The sequence below is a fragment of the Puntigrus tetrazona genome, chromosome 22 (genome assembly GCF_018831695.1).
Source record: "Puntigrus tetrazona isolate hp1 chromosome 22, ASM1883169v1, whole genome shotgun sequence".
NCBI lineage: Eukaryota > Metazoa > Chordata > Actinopteri > Cypriniformes > Cyprinidae > Puntigrus > Puntigrus tetrazona.
This window is the reverse complement of record NC_056720.1, coordinates 13,321,997-13,344,086: the sequence shown is the minus strand read 5'-3', so window position 1 is coordinate 13,344,086 and position 22,090 is coordinate 13,321,997. Positions and strand designations below refer to the sequence as shown.

General features: G+C 35.9%; 1 long non-coding RNA gene across 1 annotated transcript; it reads left to right on the top strand.

Annotated features, from left to right (window-relative positions):
- Positions 1-17,520: 17,520 nt before the first annotated feature.
- On the top strand, positions 17,521-21,744 carry LOC122327053. The gene is made up of 5 exons (XR_006247563.1): positions 17,521-17,597; positions 19,323-19,440; positions 19,769-19,818; positions 21,315-21,391; positions 21,495-21,744. It is a non-coding gene; the product is annotated as an uncharacterized LOC122327053 (long non-coding RNA).
- Positions 21,745-22,090: the final 346 nt, after the last annotated feature.

Sequence of the window (22,090 nt, the reverse complement as noted above, 5' to 3'; positions counted from 1 at the left end):
ACTGTGCTCTGTTGTAAAATAATATAAATGTACTGTAAACACACCAGTTGTAGGAGTTTGAATTTCATTTTTATTTTACTGTTGATGTATGTTAAACATTGATAAAATTACATAAAGTCTGAATTTATTTTCTAGATCTTATGTATGTGTTTATACATTTCCTTAACAAATAAAAATTAAATGATTGATTTGATGACTCAATTGAAATCCAGAATCCTGTGTTAACCGTGTCATTAAATTTAATTTCTGAAAGAAGGCCCCAGACTTCTAAAGCCAAGTCAGCAGGGCGTCTCCACCAGGGGGAACCATTTACAAGAAAATACAATTGTGATACGTAGAAGATACAAAAACTGTAATTAATTGTAGTTTGGATTAAATAAATATCTGTATATTGTTTTGCTTTGATCTGTCAAACATATAGGGTTAATCCTTTAGTCCTGCAACCTTTTTATTTATTCAAATGTAGCTGTAAAACAAGTTAGATTAGCTTGAATGCATGTGAGACCACAGAAATTCAAAACAAGATGACCTTATTACCCTTGTTCTAAAGAAATTCGTAATAACATTACCAAATGCAAATATTCTATGCTGGTGAAAAAACATGGTGAGGTTATTTTTGTTATTAGCAAGTGGCGAGGTTTTGGAGCAGGTGCCAGACCACTCTGGTTGTTATTTTCTGTCCTCAAATAGACACACGTTGGAATATAACGCGGTCCTACAGTTCAGCATTTAAATAAAATGGTTCTGTTCAACTCATAATTCAATATTTATAGCTGGTAGTCCACAAAGACTAAGGCGTTTTCTCTTCCTTTGTAGACGGTGACCTCATGGCTGCCATCGTAGCGGTTCTGACCTCTTCAGTCTTGTGCATGTGTATGTTAAAATGTGAATGGTGAAATGACCTGGTCACAATGTCACTTTATAACAATTGTATTTCCCTCGTTTGCCTCAAGAGGGCACGCACATTCCCTTTCAGTCAGCACCTAGTACAAGGAGAAATAATATAAATGAAATAAATACTTGAACACATTCATCACAGGTGTGATGCTGAATAAACAGGTAAACACAAATGCATTTAGTTTAAACTGCGTACAACAGACCTTCTCTTTTTTTTTCTGCCACACGAGCCTGTAGTTTTGAGGATTGTTTTTTGAAGAGCCAACTGGCTAAGAATGGCAATTACTCTATGTACTACTTGTTTAGCATTAAATCCTGCTCAGGATGACTGGAAGTGAGTACAAAGTACCGGTTCCCCGTTCCGGTCCACTGGTTTTACCACTTTTGGGGTAGCCTGCATATTGCCAAAATGCTTCGAGAAACAGCTGACGACTCACTTTCGGCCTGTTTTGTTCACACTTCACGATTTACTGCAAAGGTAATTAGATTTCTGTGTCCTGTGTCGTTCGTGAACGTACGTGTCTCAGAAAGAGAGCATCGTGTTCTGGGAATTACTGGCTATCGTATGCCTCTGGGATCTCAAATGATGCCGGTAAGTGACCCGTTAGTTTCAGGCTTAACAGTCAAACGTGCAGCTCGTCTGAATAAATACTGGCCTCTGTCAGTGTGAGGGATTTGTGTTGGCACACATTTTGACGGCTTATGAGAGGGCAGAGGATTTCCTGTCAGTATGGTGGTTCTTTTTGGCTGTCTTTTTAATGATTCTGACTTGGATTAGGGTCACAAAGATTGTTATTCTGACTGGTCATATGACTATTTCTTAGATATTAGTAACACATTAGCAGTTATTTACAACTAATCGTGGTTTTATCATAAATTAATATTTCTAAGCTTGATATTTGAAGGGTAAGTAGGCAAACTGTACAACTGTACACTCTGTGTAATTTAAAAAAAACCTAAATCCTATGTTTTATTAGTAATTTTCAATACCTTTTAGGGCAGATAGGGTGGATAGTATGCACACTGGGACACTGGAAAAGAAAGTTTTATAAAAACAACTGTACAGGTGCATCTCAATACATTTGAATGCTGAGAAAAAGTTCATTTATTTCAGTAATTCAACTCAAATTGTGAAACTAGTGTATTACATTTAATGCACACAGACTGAAGTAGTTTAAGTCTTTGGTTCTTTTAGCTTTCGACTCACATTTAACAAAAACCCAACAAATCTCAACAAATTAGAATACTTCATAATACCAAAAAAAAACATTTTTAGTGAATTATTGGCCTTCTGGAAAGTGTATTCATTCATTTTACATGTACTCAGTACTTGGTAGGGGCTCCTTTTGCTTTAATTACTGCCTTGGCATGACATGAAGGGGAACAGTTTATGGCACTGCTGAGGTGGTATGGAAGCCTAGATTTCTTTAACAGTGGCCTTTATCTCATCTGCATGTTTTGATCTCGTTTTTCCTTTTGCTTTCTATGGGGTTCAGGTCTGATGAAATGGTCCTTTAACCAACTTTTGGTGCTTTTGGCAGTGTGGAGTGGTGCCAAATCCTGCTGGAAAATGAAATCAGCATCTTCAAAGAGCTGATCAGCAAAAAAAAAAAAAAAAAAAAAAGAAAATGGACCAATACCAGCAAGATGACATTGCATTTGTATTTGATGAGAGTTTAAATTTTGCAGGACAGTCGATGGCCAGGACAGGGGTGTCCAATGTCAGTCCTGGAGAGCTGCAGCCCAGAGTTTTTGTTCAACCCTAATCAAACACACCTGAACAAATTAATCAAGGTCTTAAAATTAAAAGTGAGTTTTAATCAGGGTTGGAGCTGCACTCTGCAGGGATGCGGCTCTCTAGGACCTTGCTTTCCAAATGAAATACAAAACTTGCTCTCATCTGAAAAGAGACTTTGGATCACTGGGCAACAGGCCAGTCAATTCTTCTTCTTAGCCCAGGTAAAACGCCTCTGACTTTGTCTGTGGTTCAGGAGTGGCTTAAAAATATGACAACTGTAGCCAAATTCCTTGACACATATGTGTGTGGTGGCTATTGATGCCTTGACCCTAGTCTCAGTCCAGTCCATGTGAAGTTTACTCAAATTCTTTAATCAATTTTGCCTGACAACCCTCATAAGGCTGCAGTTCTCTCGGTTGGTTGAGCATCTTTTTCTTCCACTCAACTTTCTGTTAACATGCTTAGATACAGCACTCTGAACAGCCAGCTTCTTTGGCAATGAATATTTGAGGCTTCTCGTTAATGATTGCCTTCTGGACACATGTTAGATCAGCAGTCTTCCCTACGATTGTGTAGCCTAGTGAACCAAACTGAGAGACCATTTTGAAGGCTCAGGAAATCAGGTATTTTGAGTTGATTAGCTGATTGGCATTTGTTAAATGTGAGCCAAAATTAAAAGAATCAAAGAATTAAACTACTTCTGTCTGTGTGCTTTGAACTTTGAATTCAATACACAAGTTTAACAATTTGAGTTGAATTACTGAAATAAATTAACTTTTCCACTATTCATTGAGATGCTCCGGTAAATGCACGTCATTGGCTGAGCCACTGAGCTAGTCTATGCTAGACCGGTCCAATCAAACAAAATAGATCACTTCTAGAGAGTAAATCAGCCTACAGATGCTTTATATTTTAAACTGTGAAAATACTAAGAGAAGGCATTCTAACAATAAAACCAAACGAAAATAGCTTCATGCTAAAAATGGTTTTATTATGAATTATGTATTATATGATTTTAAAACTTCACAGATGATCAGAAGTTGCAGCTGATTTTAATTTGTCACTTCCGGTTATGTTACATAATGATCGGCATGTTCCTTATTAAAGCCCTTATGGTGTCTGTATCATCATGCAAATTCAATTATTGCTGAAATATTGATGGAAACGTCTGTTTTAGATCTGGTTTGTTCAGAGATGCTTTGACAGTCTTTAATCTATAAATCTGTCAATCCCTCCAAAGAAGCAAAATTCGCAGTCTCTCAACTTGTCAAAATAAAACTTTAAAAATTGTTTCAGCCAATCAATAGCAACAGAGGGGATGAGAGGTGAGTGAACTTGGTTTATTTTATGGCTATAATTTATTATTCAATATCAAATCAAGTCATTCATATGCTTAATGAAAGAGGATTTAATGGAAGTTCAGATTCATGTTTTCGCACATGTACATAAGCTACGTTTACCTGCATAAATAATGCTACGTTTGTCTGCTATGGTTCATGTGTAAAGAATGAACAAGTCTTCATAACTGAGTCACTCAGTCATCTTCGCCAAATATCCTAGTGTTTGTTTTGGTTGCTCAGCAGGGGGTTCAGTTCTGGGCTCAGAACCAGATCGTGAGATTTAGGGTTTACAGGAATGTCTGGATCTATATGTTTGCGTGCATGCATGTGTTTGTGGTTTTGGCTGTTGTTCAGCATGTTGTTGCTGAGATTTGTGGCCCACCGAGCTTGTGAATCAGTGGGAAGGTATGGGAAGACACTCTCCTGCAGTGTTCCATATTGGCATTTATTCAGGTTCCCCACCTTTGTTGTCTTTCTTTTCCTAGCTGTTCTTCTCCTTTCCCATCTGATAAATTATTCAATAAGCAATGTATGTTAACCGCAAGTTTGACAATCCATGATTCAGTGCACTTTTTCCCATGTCACAATTCATGACAGGCCAGGAACAGCCAGATGCTGTTTGACATCAGTCTGCATAGAGTTAGATGAAGCAGACCACATCTCCGCAATGTTCCTCATCATGTTGAGACGTTCCTACTTGTTTCCAAGTATGAAGATCCAAGATAAAAACTAAAGAGTCAAAGAACCAAAAGCAAAGGTCTTGTGCAGATTTGTTTACATGTTAATCACACACACACACACACACACACACACACACATATATATATATATATATATATATATATATATATATATATATATATATATATATATATATATATATATATATGAAAGTCTGTCTTTTATGCACTTTTGCATAAATTAACTCATCCAGATGATAAAACGAGCATCATTGTGGTTTATTGGCTGCACCCTCTTTGGTTCTTACCTCAAAGTTATGGACCCGAGATTGTAGTACAAGTGAAATCTAAGCAAAGGTCTCAGCTGTGGCTAGCAGTTGATATTAGAGTAATTTAAGCAGGCAAAGTGTGTTTACCTCACTGTTAAAGCGGCCTACCTCAGGCTGTCAGGTCAACTACTTCCCACTTCCTGATCTGTCAGTACTTTTCTCTACTTTCAACCAACTTCTAACCTCTTGCTAAAATTAGAATAAGAGTGGTAAAATAGCAAAGGAAAACGTTTACCAAGGAATTTGGTTTGACCCAGACATTTAGCGCTTTTTGTAGCACACAGCTTTGTTAAAGGTTGACGGCACGTGGAGGGAAGATGACCTCACGTGTGCTTAAGGAGACAAAACGTGCGTGCCTGAGCGAGACCACCATACCTCTGTCTGGACACCGGGGGAGGGAGAGATTTGAACTGATAAGATATTCATGAAAGTTTAAGTTGGAACTGGCCTGGAGCAAAACTTCAGTTGCCATTGAGATGAATGTCAATGCTAATGCTAATGTTTTATCCAGTTTTTATGGACTAATTTCTTGGACAAGTATGCATTTTCAGACTGGTTTCTACAAAGCTGATTGGTTGAGGAAGAACTTGGTTCGAACTAGCTTAGTGGAGAAGGCAAAACATTAGCGTCTTAAGCAACCAAAACACCACTTACGCAGTGTTTGCTGCTCTCCGTTTTGCACGCGTTGAAATTAGACCACCCGTGCTTACTCCAGTTTTACCAGCTGTTCTGCGCATAAACATAAAATGTTAAAAATAATAGAGATGATGAAGTGTTGGATTTGTTATTATTGGATGCTGTTGCCAAGCACATGCTGATTCCCAATTGGCTACGGTCTGATTGACACGTCCTCCTGCTTCGTCCCAGATAGTGATACATTTGGTCTGTTTGGAGCTTCTGTCCCAACGGACCTCCACTCGGAGCATGGACTGATGAATGGCATGTCACGGATAGACATTAGGGAATGGAGAAAGTGAAAGATAGAGACAGAAACTGCTCGGATCTCTCAGCCTAGTGAGGAGTGATATTAACCATATGACTCTGGAGTCTTAGAGTCTGAATACTGATAATAATTCCCCGAAAGCCATGATAATTGGGTCTTCTTAGTTGTTGAGTTCCACGAAACATGACAATGAACGCTTACTCTGGTTCTGAACATTCGCTGACCTCCCAAGAGCGATCTAGTTTTGTTTCTGTATTTACAGAATTTTAACCATCTGCATTCCTAATTCCTAAAGAATTAAAAAAGAAATTTAAATTAACTCCATATCACAGACATGCTGTGATTCTAAAAGTTGTTTTGAGTGCTGTGATGTTTCTTTGGCACCAATTCACTGAAATGTGAAACAAAACATGCATGTTTTGGGTTTTACAGATTGTGACTGTTATAGATGTCGCCACATTCATGCTCAAAAACAGACACTTCTGTAAAAAACTATCAAGCTTATCCGGTGCAAAAAGCACAACAGTCTCATGGCAACAATGTGATCTCAACAGTATGATCTCATGACAAAAAACGTGACTATATATTTTTGGATAACATTTGGAGTTAAACTACTCTGTTATCATTTACTCACCCTAAAGTTGTTGCAAATATGTATGAGTTTTTTTCTTCCATTGAACAGACAAAAAAGGTACTTTTCTCATTGTGAGATGGATGACTGCTCAACTGATTTGCATTAGCAGGATAAATAACCAAAAATGTTAATTCTCACAGTCTGCTGATTCTCCATCTTTGGCCTTTTCATTCAAATCCACACACAGAGAAATCTTCATCTCTGGCTGTAGAAGGAGCGACTCTCCTCCAAGGATCAGTGAGCTTCGACAAGGTCTGTTTAAGAAAAGCATAATCTCATGGTTTACAGTACCTCATAAGGCCAAAAAAGTGGAAATGTATGACAGTTGTATTTCGGATAAGGACTGCTGCCCATTTTCATATATTAGCCTTCTCTAAGCCCTTTGGTGTGCTTTCATTGTGCACTGTTGAGATGATAGATCATCCCTCGCTTTATTTTCATCTCTTGATTTGACGTTAAAGCCTTTGGGACTCAGTACGCCATGTGCAGTGCAGTGAAAGACAAGCTCTGGCTCAGTAAAAATGCTACGTCTCTTAAAATATATTCCATTATTCAATGCCTCGTAGACATTCGAGAAGCTAGTTTATGCGCAGAGATATATGTGTTGCCACAGATACTCTGTTGCACCTGCTTGAGCTCATCTTTTGTGGTTAAAGCTCAGGTTTATTTTTATGTGTTTGGTTAAGCTATTTTAGACATGAATGTATTATATGGTATGAGGTGAACGAATACTTGGCTGGCCACTGTGTTGGGTGCCTGACAAAGGTAGGGCTGGACGGCAGGAGCTTCATCACTGTGAGGTGGATTAATGGCCTCGTCTTTGTCGTGTTGAGCCGTGATGAAATGCGAACGATAGTTAGAGTGTGTATTTGTGGTTGCCGGTCAAATATATAGTGTGTTTAATGAAGAGTAAGATGCAGTTGCAACAAGAGTTGCCCAGAGGAACCTTTTACTGCTCAGAGGTGACTTCATTTTAAATGTTTCTCCTTACATTTTATAGGATATATAAAAATAGTCGCAAATGATGACTATCATGTGAATGTTGATATCAGCTTCCTTTGGTCTTGAACGAGTTTGATGCGAAATTTTGAGTTATTTGAATTGTTGCAATATTGAGGTCCTCTTTGGCACTCTTAATTTAATTATTTTTTTAACCATATTACTAGTCTGTCTATAAATATGGCTTTGATGTTTTTAAAAAATAGAGGCAAATAGTTTTACAAGAGTTGAATGCATAAGGTATTCCAACATTTTTGTTTCTCAATTTTACAGTACAATTAAACTGCTGAGAAACAGCTGAGAGCTTTTTTCCAGTAAGACCTTACAAGGGTTAGTTAACTCAAAAATGAAAATTGTTCCGTCTTTTACTCACCTTTGAAGCATCCTAGGTGTACGTGACTTTCTTATTTCTGACGAATCCAGTCTGAGACCACTGAGGAATTTTAACCAGCAAACATTTCATAGACTCACCCGATGTTCCCATTAAATGCAATGCAATCTGTAGTGACTCTCCATTGCACTATTACTATTGATCTCAATGCAAAATCAACTGATGACAAAAATGCTCAAAATGCAAATTTACATTTTTTTTGTAATTTCAACAACAATCTTGAGTATTGTCCCCAGTAATATTATCAATCCGAAATTAGCTTTAAGATTACTTGTCTGTGAGCAATTATTATCAACTCAAGAAATTTACCTGCAGTGAAAAATGCAAACCCTTTACAAATCAACACCATCTCTCAATATGAAACTGTTCAGACAACTTTGTTATGCTTTGACAATATTTGGAGGGATATTGTTGCTCTAACATGTGTTTTAATGTAGATTCAAAGTCACTTTTCTTAATATCCGTGACTCATGCCGGCCATATGTGGGATAAAATGTAACCTTTTTTTGCCGCTGTAGTAAGAGCTGAATGCAGGTCCACAGGAAATATAGATCTTTCCTGCCTTCGTAATCTCAAGACTACCATGGTGAGTCCGATGGAACAAAATTCTCCATAAACTTTGTCTTCCTTCTCACGGTGGTCTCCTCCTGAGGTTGTGGTGTATATTCGAGGTCTGAGTTGTGTCAAAGTGGCAGAGGTGAAAGAACATCTGTGTCTGACAAAACATTGCCGTCTCAGCATTTCCAAGGTCTATATCTGAGGAAATGCTGCGCAGATGATGGATTTCTTAAAAGAATAAGGTTAAAGGGTTACTCTACCTCAAAAAGAACATTTTGTCATTAATCACTTACCTCCATGTCGTTGCAAACCAATAAAAGCTTGGTTCGTCCTTGGAATACAATTTAAGATATTTTGGATGAAGACCAGGAGGCTACTGTCGTTTTTATAGTTAAGCAAAAAAATAAGAAACATTGACTGTAGGAAAATAAATAAATTAATGAATTAATACACACAAACATACATGCATGTGTATGTATATACAGTATATATATATATATATATATATATATATATATATATATATATATATATATTTAGATATATATTTATATTTATATATATATATATATATATATATATATATATATATATATATATATATATATATATATGTATACATGTATTGTTCCACCTAAATATATATATATATATATATATATATATATATATATATAAAGGTGCAAAAAGGTGCACGCACATACACACACTCACACACATTAAATTAAATCAGAAAAGTATTTCTAAATATTAATTAATACAGTGGTATTAAAAAAAAAAAACATGACCCAGAATCCTTCAAAAGTGTCTGTCTTGAAAGCAAACCATTGTCCTTACACCCAGATTGGCCTTCGGAAGACTGGCTCTTGATGCATCATGTGAGACATCCAGCAGAAGTAGGTCAGCATTCGCAGATAATCCAGGTGTGTAGTGAAGAAAAATATATCCAGGTCTACAGAGCTACAAGAGAGATGTGAGGGATAAATAATGATGTACTGTGCTCTTGGCATTTAAAAAAAAGGGGGGTTGTTAATTTTGGGTAATAAATAAAGCCCATTAATCTGTCCTCTCGGCTCTCTGTGGTTAAAGGAAAAGATTCCTAAGAGTTAAAGTATTCTTGGCAGGTATTGTTTATCTCTCTCGTTTTCTCATATACATGCCCTGTAGTCTCTTCACTTCACTCTCATTTTCTCTATGATACTGCTAAAAGCTTCAATGAACGGGCACAGAGTCTTATTGTATTCACTTAAATAGATGAAGCGGCCAGAAACTCAATTTTTTTCTTGCTTTTTCCATGAAGCTCGGAGGCAGACAGTCTTGCAGATGATGAATGACCGATGGTCTAATCCAAGACTTGCAGAACAGGTATACATCATCTACAGATAACAACCACAATCACATCACTATATTTACCAGAGATATTAATAATTATGATGACCGGAAAAATAGCAAATAAGGTACGGCGGGTTTGATCGATTTGATATTGAAATCAGTGGAAAAAAATCTTAAATGCAGAATGTTAAAGCTTGTTTAAGCCACGGCTAATTGCAACTTATCCCAAAATTCAGTTTTTTTCACAATACTGAGGTACTCAATTAACTCAGAATTGCAAGATATAATCTCAAATTGTTGTGAAATGACCAATTTTATGAAACTGCATATACCAGTCAGATGACTATAATTATGCAGAAAAATGTTACACAGATAGACAATACATTTACCTTTTTTTAAATTAATTAATTCATATTTAGCTTTATTTCCAGACCAATCCAATAGATTATATTACTAACTACAAGTTTTGCAATTTTTTTGTTGAATCTTGGAATTAATTGGAAGAATCAATTAATTACTGCAAACTGGTTTCATATAATCAGTCATCCTTTACCGCATATGTTGCACTGGAAAGTCGCGAATCGATTCATTCGAACTAATTTACAAAATTAATTCAGACAGGCAGCGTTTTGCGTTTTCTCTTTTGAATAGCTGAAATAATATTTAGTTAAATGTTGCTATTGATTGGTATTTTCATATGCTTAGTTTTTTAAAAAGATGTTTATTACGTAGATCTACGAATCTACGAATGTTGTCCATAATGGACACATATAGGCTATAATATATCCATATTACTTTATTATTTACATCTTTATCTTTAAGCCTCCAGGACAGAAATAGGTTTTCCATTCAATTTTGCTCTAGTTAAATGATGTAGGGGAGGATTAAACTACTAACCTTGATACAACGCAGACGTCTTTTCCTGTCAACCTAAGGACTACGCAGATTTTCCAAGCTTTAGCTGGTTATGCCGAAGTCGGACACAGAAAAGCAGATGTTTGTGTGATATTTATGTGTTCATATCGTTCATCAGGGGAGAGCCGCGGATTAGGTTGGAAATATAGATGGATGAGCAAGTAGAAAAAGACGCAAGGGAGCTTCAGCCTGTTCGTCGTATAGCTGCTTCCATCTGGATTTCGTCCCTGTCGCTCGCCAGTAATTTTGAAGTGAGCACAGTATCTCCGAGGATTATTTTATGTTGAGCATTCCATAAAGCAAGCATTCAATTCTTCAGTTTCTACATTTCCTTTCCAGGCAATCGTGACTTTTTAAAGTTGTTACAGAAGCTAATACGACTTAAATGAATGTGCATTTTGGGAATAATCATTGTGAATTTCCAAACTGGCAACAAAATTGCTTTCTAAACGTCATAATCTGGCATTGGATGTTTTCTAACAGCAAAGCAATTATACACAGTGATGATACGCTGCACATAGGCCTAAATATCAGGCAAATTTGTATTAATTCATACATATATATGTGTGGATGTATTTCAGTCAGACAGGGAAAAATGTGAAACTGAAAATCTCTGTTTAGAAAGCAAAAAGTGTGTCAGAGAGAAAAAAGCTGATTTATATTATCTAGTACTCATCAGCAAATCAATGTCATGAGGTAATTTTTCTCCCGCTTCAGAATGATCACATGGGATTTACAGCTCAGATGATTGGCTCAAAGATTTGTTGTCCTACAAGCAAAAATGGCTGATTAACAGCCATGCAGCTGCCATAGAGATGAATGGTAATGCTAACAGATAGCCTTCTTCATGTTTTATAGACTTTTTTTGGTAGAACAAATGCTCTTTCATTCATCTGAATTACCTCAGAGTTTTCACAGCTAATCGTGCGGTTGTCCTCTCTGTAAGGATTCTCTATGAAATTAATTTAAAATAATGTCTAATTAATTAAAATCATGAAACTCAATTTAACAGCAATATTATAACAATATTTAATCAAATATTTAACACCGAATGTTTATTTCGGAAGTGGTTCTGATATCCGAGTTTCCAAGTTGGGCGATCCATAAAATTTTAATTTGTCACATCTACTGAACAGCCAAAATAGCATTTACTTGATTGATATTTAGGAATCGTCAGCCAGTAAATATCTAAATAAATCTATGAATGTTTATTAGTGAATGCGTGCTACATTTTACTCGAAACCTGTTGGAAACTGACTAAATATCTTCTAACCCTATTCCTATTAGCTATAATAACATTTTCCTAAGAAACAGGCATAGACTGTCCACCATGATTTCTGTTCTTTCCAACAACAGAGCAGCTGAACACAACAGACTCCTAATTAAAACTAAAGAAGTGGGAAGTAGGACGCTTCCAGTAGCACACGATCCAGACACATTGTAAAACATTAAAAAGCTATTTAAACGCTAGCATCATACCACAGTACATGATTTCTGTTTTTCAGCTTTTTTTCTGCTGCTTCAGTTGTGTGTATGTCAACGGCAATGCGAGGAAAAACAAACATACGAAGCTCACGTTGTCGCTACATGTGAGCGTGCACTTGATAAGACCTCTGGTTGTGTTTTCTGCTCTTCAGCTCAGAAAGCCTCTAAAGACTAGTTTGGCGGGCAGTAAAGATGAGTCAGATGAGTTTTCGAAGTGAAATTTGTGTGACACATTAGCAGACACGCTGTGTAACCTGTTAAGTATTTGAAATCAGCGTGGAATCGCTAGCATCGTAGCATGCTAACGTTGTTTGTTTGTTTTTGGGGGTTTTTTCACAAAAATCTGGCATCTCGCTCGGTGGTTCTCGATGTGCAGTGACCCGAATGCACACTACAAATGTCTCTGCAGAATCTTTTCATAAGAATCAACTATAATAACTCAAAAAACAATCATATTCTGGAAGCCATGCAGTTCTATATACAATTTAGACACCGAAATTGCCTTGTTTAATTTTTCTGGTCCTTTCTACCAGATGGGCAGCAGGTGGGATTGTTCTGGCCGTCTGTTCTTGTTGTAAAAGCAAGTTAGCATGTGTTATTAGCCACCTGTTTATGTTCGCGTGATACCTGTAGCATTGTGTGAAGCCTATGCCCTGTTTATCTGTTGGCAGAGCTACGTTTAGTCCACTCTTTCATCTGGTTTCCCCTGACATGAACAGACTAGGTCACCTGCGCCCTAAGCTAAATGTTATGTTGTACTTCGTCACGGGAAGAAGTAAAATTTATTTGGAGGTAATTATTTCTTCGTCTGCATTCCACATGATGAAATGTGATCGCAAAACCCGGGTTTGCAAAACACATGTTTCTCTCATAGAGCATGTCTTTGTAATGAGGTTGCGCAGAAATCATTCTTTTCATTGGTGGTTTTTTTCCCCAAACATCCTTTAGGCGAGACACCCCATATAAATAGAGTAAAATTTCGTTTTACAAAGGATAAATAAAAACTAAGCATTAAAACGAAAAAAAATAATAATAATAATTTAAGTTCACTACACTTGCCTAGTTGATTGATTATATTAAGCATTATTTTCTAAATTAATTATGTTAGGTTTCAAATAGAAAATGGGACATTATATAATTAAATATGCATTCTGTCACATAAATTTGCTTACATTTTGAGAGTGATTAGCACATAAAAACAAAAGCTATATAAAACAATATACATGTATTGTCACTAAAATCCAAAGATTCAAATAGAATGTTGTTAAAAAGCGTTTTCCCAAATTATTTTTTTTTGTGCATAATGCCTTGCCTTAAACTATTTATGCCGAGCACTTTATATTATATTATTATTTATATAATTATATTTTGGCAAATGTCTTTGCTGTTTTTTTATTTTTTGCTTGACAAAATGTGATCATTAGGGTTGTTTTAGACCCTATTGACTTCCATTGTCTGAACAAAAAACAGGCGAATATGGCGTCATGCGGCTCATCTTCCTAATTTCAAAACATAGTCAGCACTTCTGTTCACGATGCGATGCGAACGAGCTCCCTATGGATGTGATGTAATGCTACGCCGCCCCTTGCTCCGAAGCCCTTCTCCACAGTCGAGACCACACAACACCGTCCTGCCGCCAGCATTTCTGCTTCCTCCATCAACCGAGAGCAGCAATACTTCTTCTCTCTGAAGGTTTCCTTAGCTCAGCTTAATGATAAACCTCTCTCTCTCTCAGTTTTTCCCTTTTGGAAACCGACACAATCTTTCTGTGTTTTTTTGGACGGGGCGCAAAGATTTAGCTTTGATTTGTTCGTAAAGCAATAAGATGGGAGAGTCGGAGATTAAAATGTAATAAATGTTGTTTGCTTGTTTTCTTGTAGTGCCTGCGAGCTTGAAGGACGTTGGAGGTGATTCTAGGAATCGGTCTGTAGATACGCAGCAATTTGCTATAATTGCACACAGCTGTTCTCCAGGACTGTTGTTGTGCTGTTTAAACGCAATCAATCATCACTGATCAGGGGTACGTCTCGGTGGCAGGGTAAATTTGGCTATAACATCAAGTACTGGTCAGTGTTTGCAATCAAATTCCCCAGAAATGGATTTATAGATTTTTGACCTTAAGCATTTGCTTTGATTTACTGTACATGCAAATTGAACCAAAGCAATAAATACATTTTCTGTTCTTTTTTTGCTTTGTTTGAATAGGCGTGCAGACTAGGAAGTAAACGCCCACTGCTATGATTAGCCAATAGTTGTGTATGTTTGACAGTGCATGTAGATGGATTTAGGTCAAAAATGCATTAAAAAAACTGCAGTGCATATCAAAAAAATCTGTAAGAAGAGACAAAGCAATAGTGTTCACGTAATGGAGACAGTTTGTCACACTCAGCAATGCCAGACATATAATAATTATCATGTTTGATAAATTTGACCTCAGTACGATCAGAAATAAATCCTATAATGTGCAGTCATTTCATAATCTTATGACAATTGGTGCTTTTGACTCACGTACGATAATTTTCTTGTTTTGACCTTTTGGTACGATACTTGGACATTTTACAATCTGGCAACTCTGTTCACACATCAGGATTTTCAGCACAGCATCCCTGATCAAATTGTGCCTTGTTTGCAAACAAATCCATGGTAAAACGCAAAGAAATTTCTTTTACTAGGTTCTTACTGAAGCAGTCTGGGTCTCCATCAGAAATCAAGTTCATTTGCTCTTTCCTAACACTAGGATCAGAAGGATCAGTTTTTCTTTGCTTGTTGTTGTCTGTGCTGTCTTTATAGATTGGTTGATTTGTAGACGTGCATGTTCATCTGTCCCGTAATCACTACAGAATCGGTGGGCATGGCTAAACAGAAAGCGATGTAAACTAAATAAATTTTGCAGCATTAGCATTTCAACATTGATAATAATAATAACTATTTCTTGAGTGGCAAATCAGAAGGATCGTGTGACAATGAAGACTAGAGTACTGATGCTAAAAATGCAAAAAGGATCTTGATTTTAAAAGTAAATTCAACCAGAAAGCAGTTATTTCATCTTTTATTTGTAACTTAAATGCAGTAAATGCAGCCTTGGTGAGCAGATATATATATATATATATATATATATATATATATATATATGTGTGTGTGTGTGTGTGTAATAAAAAAATGTTTATTTATTTTCCCAGACTGGAAGGGTTGTGAGGTCCATAAGTGAAGAAAGGGTGGGAAGCACTGGATTATATCACGTGCAGTGACATTTCCCGTCTGTAACAGCTGGTCTAGGGTTCACCATGCCTTGGAAATTAATTTCATTTCCTGCTCCTGAAAAGTAATGGATCACAGTGCTCTAACTTCATTTGCTGTGTTTCCTTTTGGTTCTCGCTGATATTTACAGGTGGAGCTGAAGAATTAGAGCTTTGTTTGTGTTCTGGTTTGGTTTAGCATCTTGTCAGTCGGCGTTTCGCTGTGTATTAATCAACACAGCAAGATGAGAAGGGCTCCAAAGCCGAGAGATTCCCTTGGCTAAAACCACCTGACAAGTGATGGTGTTTAATTTCCTGGTCCCCACTGCAATCCTGCATCTGTCAAACTGAGCCCGCAGGGAAAATGGGTTCCAGTGCATGTACATTCTTGCATACATACGTTTGTGTGTGTGTGTGTGTATGTTTGTTTGTATTTTGTACAGAATTGTATTTTTATTATTTTTTTTGTGAGGTTGTAAAATTGTAAAAAGTATAATTTTCTAATTATGTGTACATATTAAGTTCTAGTTAAGTGTATATATTAAGTATATTATTTTAAAAAAATATAGTAATCTGAACGATATAAAAATAGAAAAACATATAAACAATTTAAAATAAATTATTTAAAACTCTTTAGAAAATATCTTAAATAAAAAATATCTTAAAATATTATTACAAATTGTTCATGTTTTTTTATATTTATTTTTAAGTTTTTAAATAAAATTAAAATAGCTTTATAAAAGGATATTGTTTTAGCATTTCACAAAACTTTTGAAAATGATATTGTTAAAATCTTTATTTTTAGCACGTAAGATGCGTCCAATTAAGAGTATAAAGCTATTTTAATTTATTAAAAAAACATAAATGAGTTCTGTTATTATTATTTAAATTTTATAAAAAGTCTCATTAATGAAGAATCGTTAAATAAAATGTTAATTTTAAAATATAATAATAATAATAATTTCAAAATGTATAGTTAAACTGACCAAACAAAAAGTATTAAAGCCAGCAAGTATTAAAAAGCCATAACAGCCTATCCAAAAACTCCATTTATGTCACTGATTAAGCCCTAAAATCTCAGACAGCGGATCACATGTCGATTACAAAACCAGCATTTGAGGTTTCGTATTTTGAGGCGTTGCTGGTGTTCGAGTCATATGAAGTTATAGCAGCAGTTTGTTCATTTATAGGAGTTTTGAATGGGGTCTGAGGCCAAGCTAGTAATGTACTCATAAACCAGGAGGGTCAGGACAGCCTCAGGCCCACGTTTTTTTCCCAGTTACCTTGGCCTACGTGGGTCTCAGAGGCCTATTGCTGTGGTAAAAGGACATGATATTTCATCCAGGTTTTCTCCTGGTAATAAAAGCCTGATTCAGCATGCCTCATTAGACGAGGCCGGTGTGGCAAACGCTGCCTGCATTGTTTGGCCGAAGGTACGTCGAGTGTATAAACTTGTTTATGATGCTTGTCACTGTTTTTAACAGGGGTGGTACTTTTTAGCTGTTTGGGACGTATTTGATGTGACTTCTGAGATCTGCCTGGTTAATTTATGGCTTTGGAGAGGCTCTCTTTCTTCTTTTACAGACTCGGGCTTGTTACCTCGACAAAGATGACAGACATTTGGAGGCGTTTGCTTTGCTCTAACGAAGCTGAATCTGAAGGGGCTGTAAAAAAAGAAAAATTGACGCAGAATCAATTTTTTTGCTCAGAAACGGCTAGTAAATTTCCTAAACAATTACGAAGACACGTTGAATTAAACGTGATGTCTCGAAGCAGAAAACCCGAAATAGTATTTTCCCGTAAAACGTACTCCAATAATCTGTATTTACAACTTAAAAAAATAAGTTTTTACAGCGTATTTAAGAGGGTCGTTTAAGGACCGAAAGAGGTTTGTTTTCGCCGATGCTGTAAGCAGCAAAGCTCAACGTTTTTCCCAGAGTGCCGTCTGTCGACAGGCCATTTATCTCCGCAAACAGGAAAAGGTGGTTTTTCACTCCTCTCTTTCTCAAACCATGTCCTCCTTCTCTTTTTATTCATCCCCCAGGGTGTGTTTGTCATCTTTAAGGAGGCCAGGAAGCCCTGCTGAGACTTTCATCTGATACGTCTGAAGGCTTTCTGAGGTAAACCGCGTATTTAAGAAGAAAGCTTGTGCCAGCCCGACCACCGTAACCCACCTTCAGCATGAACTTACCGTCAAACCCCAACACAGCTGTGGGTTTTGATAGCGTAAGAGCTTGAGGAGAGTAAAACTAGCCACAAGCCAGCATGATAGCATCGCTCTGTGCATTGAGGGGCTTTTTGGAGACGTCTGTAGGCTAAAGAGCAAAGTTGGAGCCAAAAGCGGAGCCTCCGAAACCCAGACCAATATTAGAGCCCTCGAGGCCCAGATCCATATCAGAACTGAAACACTGAAGGACCGGATCCAAACCAAGACCTGTCAGTTTTATTGAAGTAAAACAAAAAGCAGTTCATTTCGTAGGTTGTTCCTTTTCTCTCCCATTAATTTTCAATTAATGTTTTTTTCTGTACTTAAAATAACTGCTGTACTGTAAACTCACACATTCATTTATTTTTCTTTTTTTTTTGAATATTTACTAATATTTTTGTGTTGGACTGCTGAAATTGTACACATTTCATTTACATGAATGTGCAATAGGTGCAATTTACCCAAATAATGTAAATAAAATCTTAAAATCCATGTTCACAGTCACTATATCAATATAATATAATAATTTAAGCATATATTAAAGATAATTGCTGCAAAATTGATTTAATATTTAATTTTGACATTTAATATTTAAGGAATATAGTAATAATAAAAATATAATAATATAATAACAGTAGTATAATAAATATAAGATACTGTACATAATGTGTATTATAATTAAAACATTTCTCATTACAAAATTAACATTACAAAGCATACACAAAATAATTAATAAAGGTTGAAATGGAAAAAGTAATAATAATACTAATAATAATAATAAGAAACCTGCTTAGTGTTGCAAAATATATAATTTGAGTTTTGAATGTTGTATATTATGCTGTATGTTAATATTTGCCCATATTTCTTATTTTACACTTTTTATTGCAATCTGAAAATACTATTATTAGTAATTCTGAAATGTTAATTGCTTAATGAGCTGCTTCTCTTGTGCTAAAAAGTCTTACATTTATTTATATATATATATATATATATATATATATATATATATATATATATATATATATATATATATATATATATATCAAATAATATCAAATACTTTTTGTTTTGGTTTATATTTTAGTAAATTGTTTACAAAAAAATATCATAAATAATAATCTTAAGGACATAATTTGTGCCCGTGAGTTCCTAAAGTGTGCAATTTAAAGTAGGAAGGATGCATAAGAATTTTGGAGCCTAAAACTGGGTCACAAAGTAAAAAAAATATGGAGAACCACTGATTTAAATCAAGAGGACTTTAGCTTTTACAATGGACGGCCGCGTGCCAGACACCTTCAGTGACTCCTGCTGAATGATGAAGATACCCCGCTGACTTGCGGTTGAGGTAATTTTCACCTTTAATACGCTGGAATTAGCCTGCGGTCTTGTCCGAGACCATAAGCCGAGACCCAGATCCAGACCAAGACACTGAGTAATGAGAGCCACGCCACGGTCACATTAATGTGGTCTCGAGAGATCTCAAGAACAAACCCGCAACATCAAGACTCTGATTAAAAGCGTATTCATTTAAAACTATTAATTGCAAAGATTGGTACCTGACATGCAAATGGAAACCCTATTCGTCTTCACAAAACACTTTGGATGTTCCAGCAATGACACTGTGGTTCTTGTCTTACAGTTTTCCTGTCCGATTCGATGCCTTCTAAGCGCTCTGATGAGCTAGAGTCTCGATGTGGAGAGAGTCGGATGGCAGGACCCAAGCCAGCGTGGTTTCTGCGGCAGAACTACTCTGAAAGGTATAAACATATGAAGCTGAAGCAGAAAAAACAGAGCGCTAATGCTAAGGGGTCATTTATAGTATCAAAATGAACCCAAAAAGCTTATTCGGTCGAGATAACGTCATTCTTTTGTAAACAACACATGTCCAATGTGTTCTAATGTCTGATTACTGGACAGGCTTGTCAAAGTCGAGATGGTTTTTAGTAATTCTTGGTGAAATTGTGGCGGGGTTTGGCCCGCTTTCTCCAACTGTTGCCTGCCATGACCGTGAGGTTCATTCCATGCTGATTATAATTGCTTTCATCTTGTATCCTGACTGTTTTCAATTCTTCACGGCCATGTCAGCTCGGCGAAGTTCACAGAGGTTGCGGGAGCCCCATAGTGCTGTGGTCGAGGTGAGTATTTCATAAACTCGTAAACATTCATAAAACTTCATAAACATATTCTTGTTTCGGGCTCCATTATGCGTCTGAATTTTGCGAGAGCGTTTGTTTACAGACAGCGTTAGTTTGGAAATGTTACAGGATACAGATTTCAAGCTACGCTGTTTAAAATGTATTGAGTATTGTCAGTCGATTAAAAACAATAACCGATTATTCACAGATTTTGAAGTTTTTAAATACAATTTATTTTGCATTAATTCCACATGCAATGTTCAAACGAATGCTGAAACAGCATACATAAAGAAAGTATAGTTTTTGTAGTTGTTTAGTGGCATCTATTTTATGATCAAAAGCGAGTATGATACTAATATCGGTGTCTTTATTAAACAGATTTTTTTCCCCTAATATTTAACCATTGATTATAGCCATTCAGCATTGCAGTATAAATGAAAGCTGTGAATTTAAACATGAACATATAATCCATTTTTCTACCTTTTCAAATTTCTAATCACACCAGAAAAGCATTTATTTTCAATAAAAATGAAGGAAATAATTAAAAAGTTGAAAATAAAGTAGGTAGGTAGGGTTAGGGTAGGCTTACAGAGGGCTTTGTTGTCGCACTAAGGTGGCATTAAAGTAAAAATTTGAATTAAAATTAATATTTCCACTCAATAAGGGATTATTGCATGCTGTTTTATAATTTACTGCATTACTGACTTGCAGATAATTGCCACTATTTGCAATAAGTAGTATAAATAGAATAAAATTCTATTTTAACAGATTATAATAGAATCTATAGCTATTAGGACTTAGTGTAAATGGCATATCACTAAAAAAGATCGATTTAGCACAATCTAAAGCATAATAATAGCATAATTTATGTTATTCGATGTAAGCCTTGTCGCATGTCGAGTCAGAGGTCAACCAAGAAGCTGAAAATGAACTCTCTCACGAAATTATAAGATATCTGATTTAGTATTACTATATTAGCCACTAATTTACAGTAGAGCTCAATAGCAGTTACTGAAAACCCGGTTAATATCAGAGGCAGAACTGCAATATTACTGTAACAGAGATACTGCATTAAGCCTGGGACTGATATATTCTCATTCCAGTGTTTGGATAAGAAAGTGTCTGCTAACTCACTAAAATAGCTAATAATTAAGTACATTCTGAGTTTGAAATCGATATTGCCTTTGCCAGGCTTTAATATTCTTGCCAATTGTAAGATGTAGTTTCCATGCGGTTTATTTTCCATCTACTGTAGGTCCCAGTGACCAAATTAATCTGTAAAAAATACATTTTAGGGTCTTTTCAGTATCTTCGTTATTCAGAACTTGTTCGTTAAGAACGAAATTGATGTGTTTAATTGGAGCAGTTAAAAACATAATTGAATCAGTGCAGCCGGTAAAAATGCTGATTCATGTTGGTGTAGCTGCATATCCGAACACTATATACAAACACGGCGATGAATGCATATCACTTTTTAAAGCTAATTTATTCTGCAGGTGTTTGGTTGAATGGCCTGGTTAAAAACATTCAGCTGGCCAAGTGGAAAAACAACCAATGTATCTATCAACTCGAGGTACATAATTAACAATGTGCTGGCTTAGCATATGTATAAAGTATTATTTGAATCAGCTCACTGAGGTTTTTCTGTCTCTGTCCTCCCGTCTTTTCTTTGGCAGCTGATAAAAGGACGGAGGAGGAGCAGGAAGGAAGTTTTGCCTTGCGGTACCTTGGAAAGAATCAAGCCGAAGAAACATATGTTGGGTGATGAAACGTCGCCTTTTCTAGTTTGAGAAGGTTGCATATTTTTGCGTGCGGCTTTAAGCATTTTTTGAGATGAAGATCGTGCTAATAAATTGCATTTTCAAGCCAAATAACAATTAACTGTTTGTAAACATTTTTAGAATTAAATAATGAAAGTTTTTTCTTTTTTTTTTATGCAGCAATGATGGTGTTATTATTTTTTATTTTATATTTAAATAATAATTTAGGACAAAGGTATGATGGTAACAGGGTTCACATATAAATATTGTCTTACCAACAAAGTAAAAATACAACATAATAATACCTAACTTCATAGAATAGCTGGTCTTATTTGTATTTTTGTAGTTTTGTATAGTATTTTCTTTACTAAACTATCTAAAAAGGGTGATATTTTATGCATTTGAGGTGTAAAAGGCTGTATCGGTGAAGAGAGAGAACGTAAACATTTTGCATTTTAGATATAATCAGCCATTATTTTCTTAAATAGCCTGCATAGCACTTTTATAATATG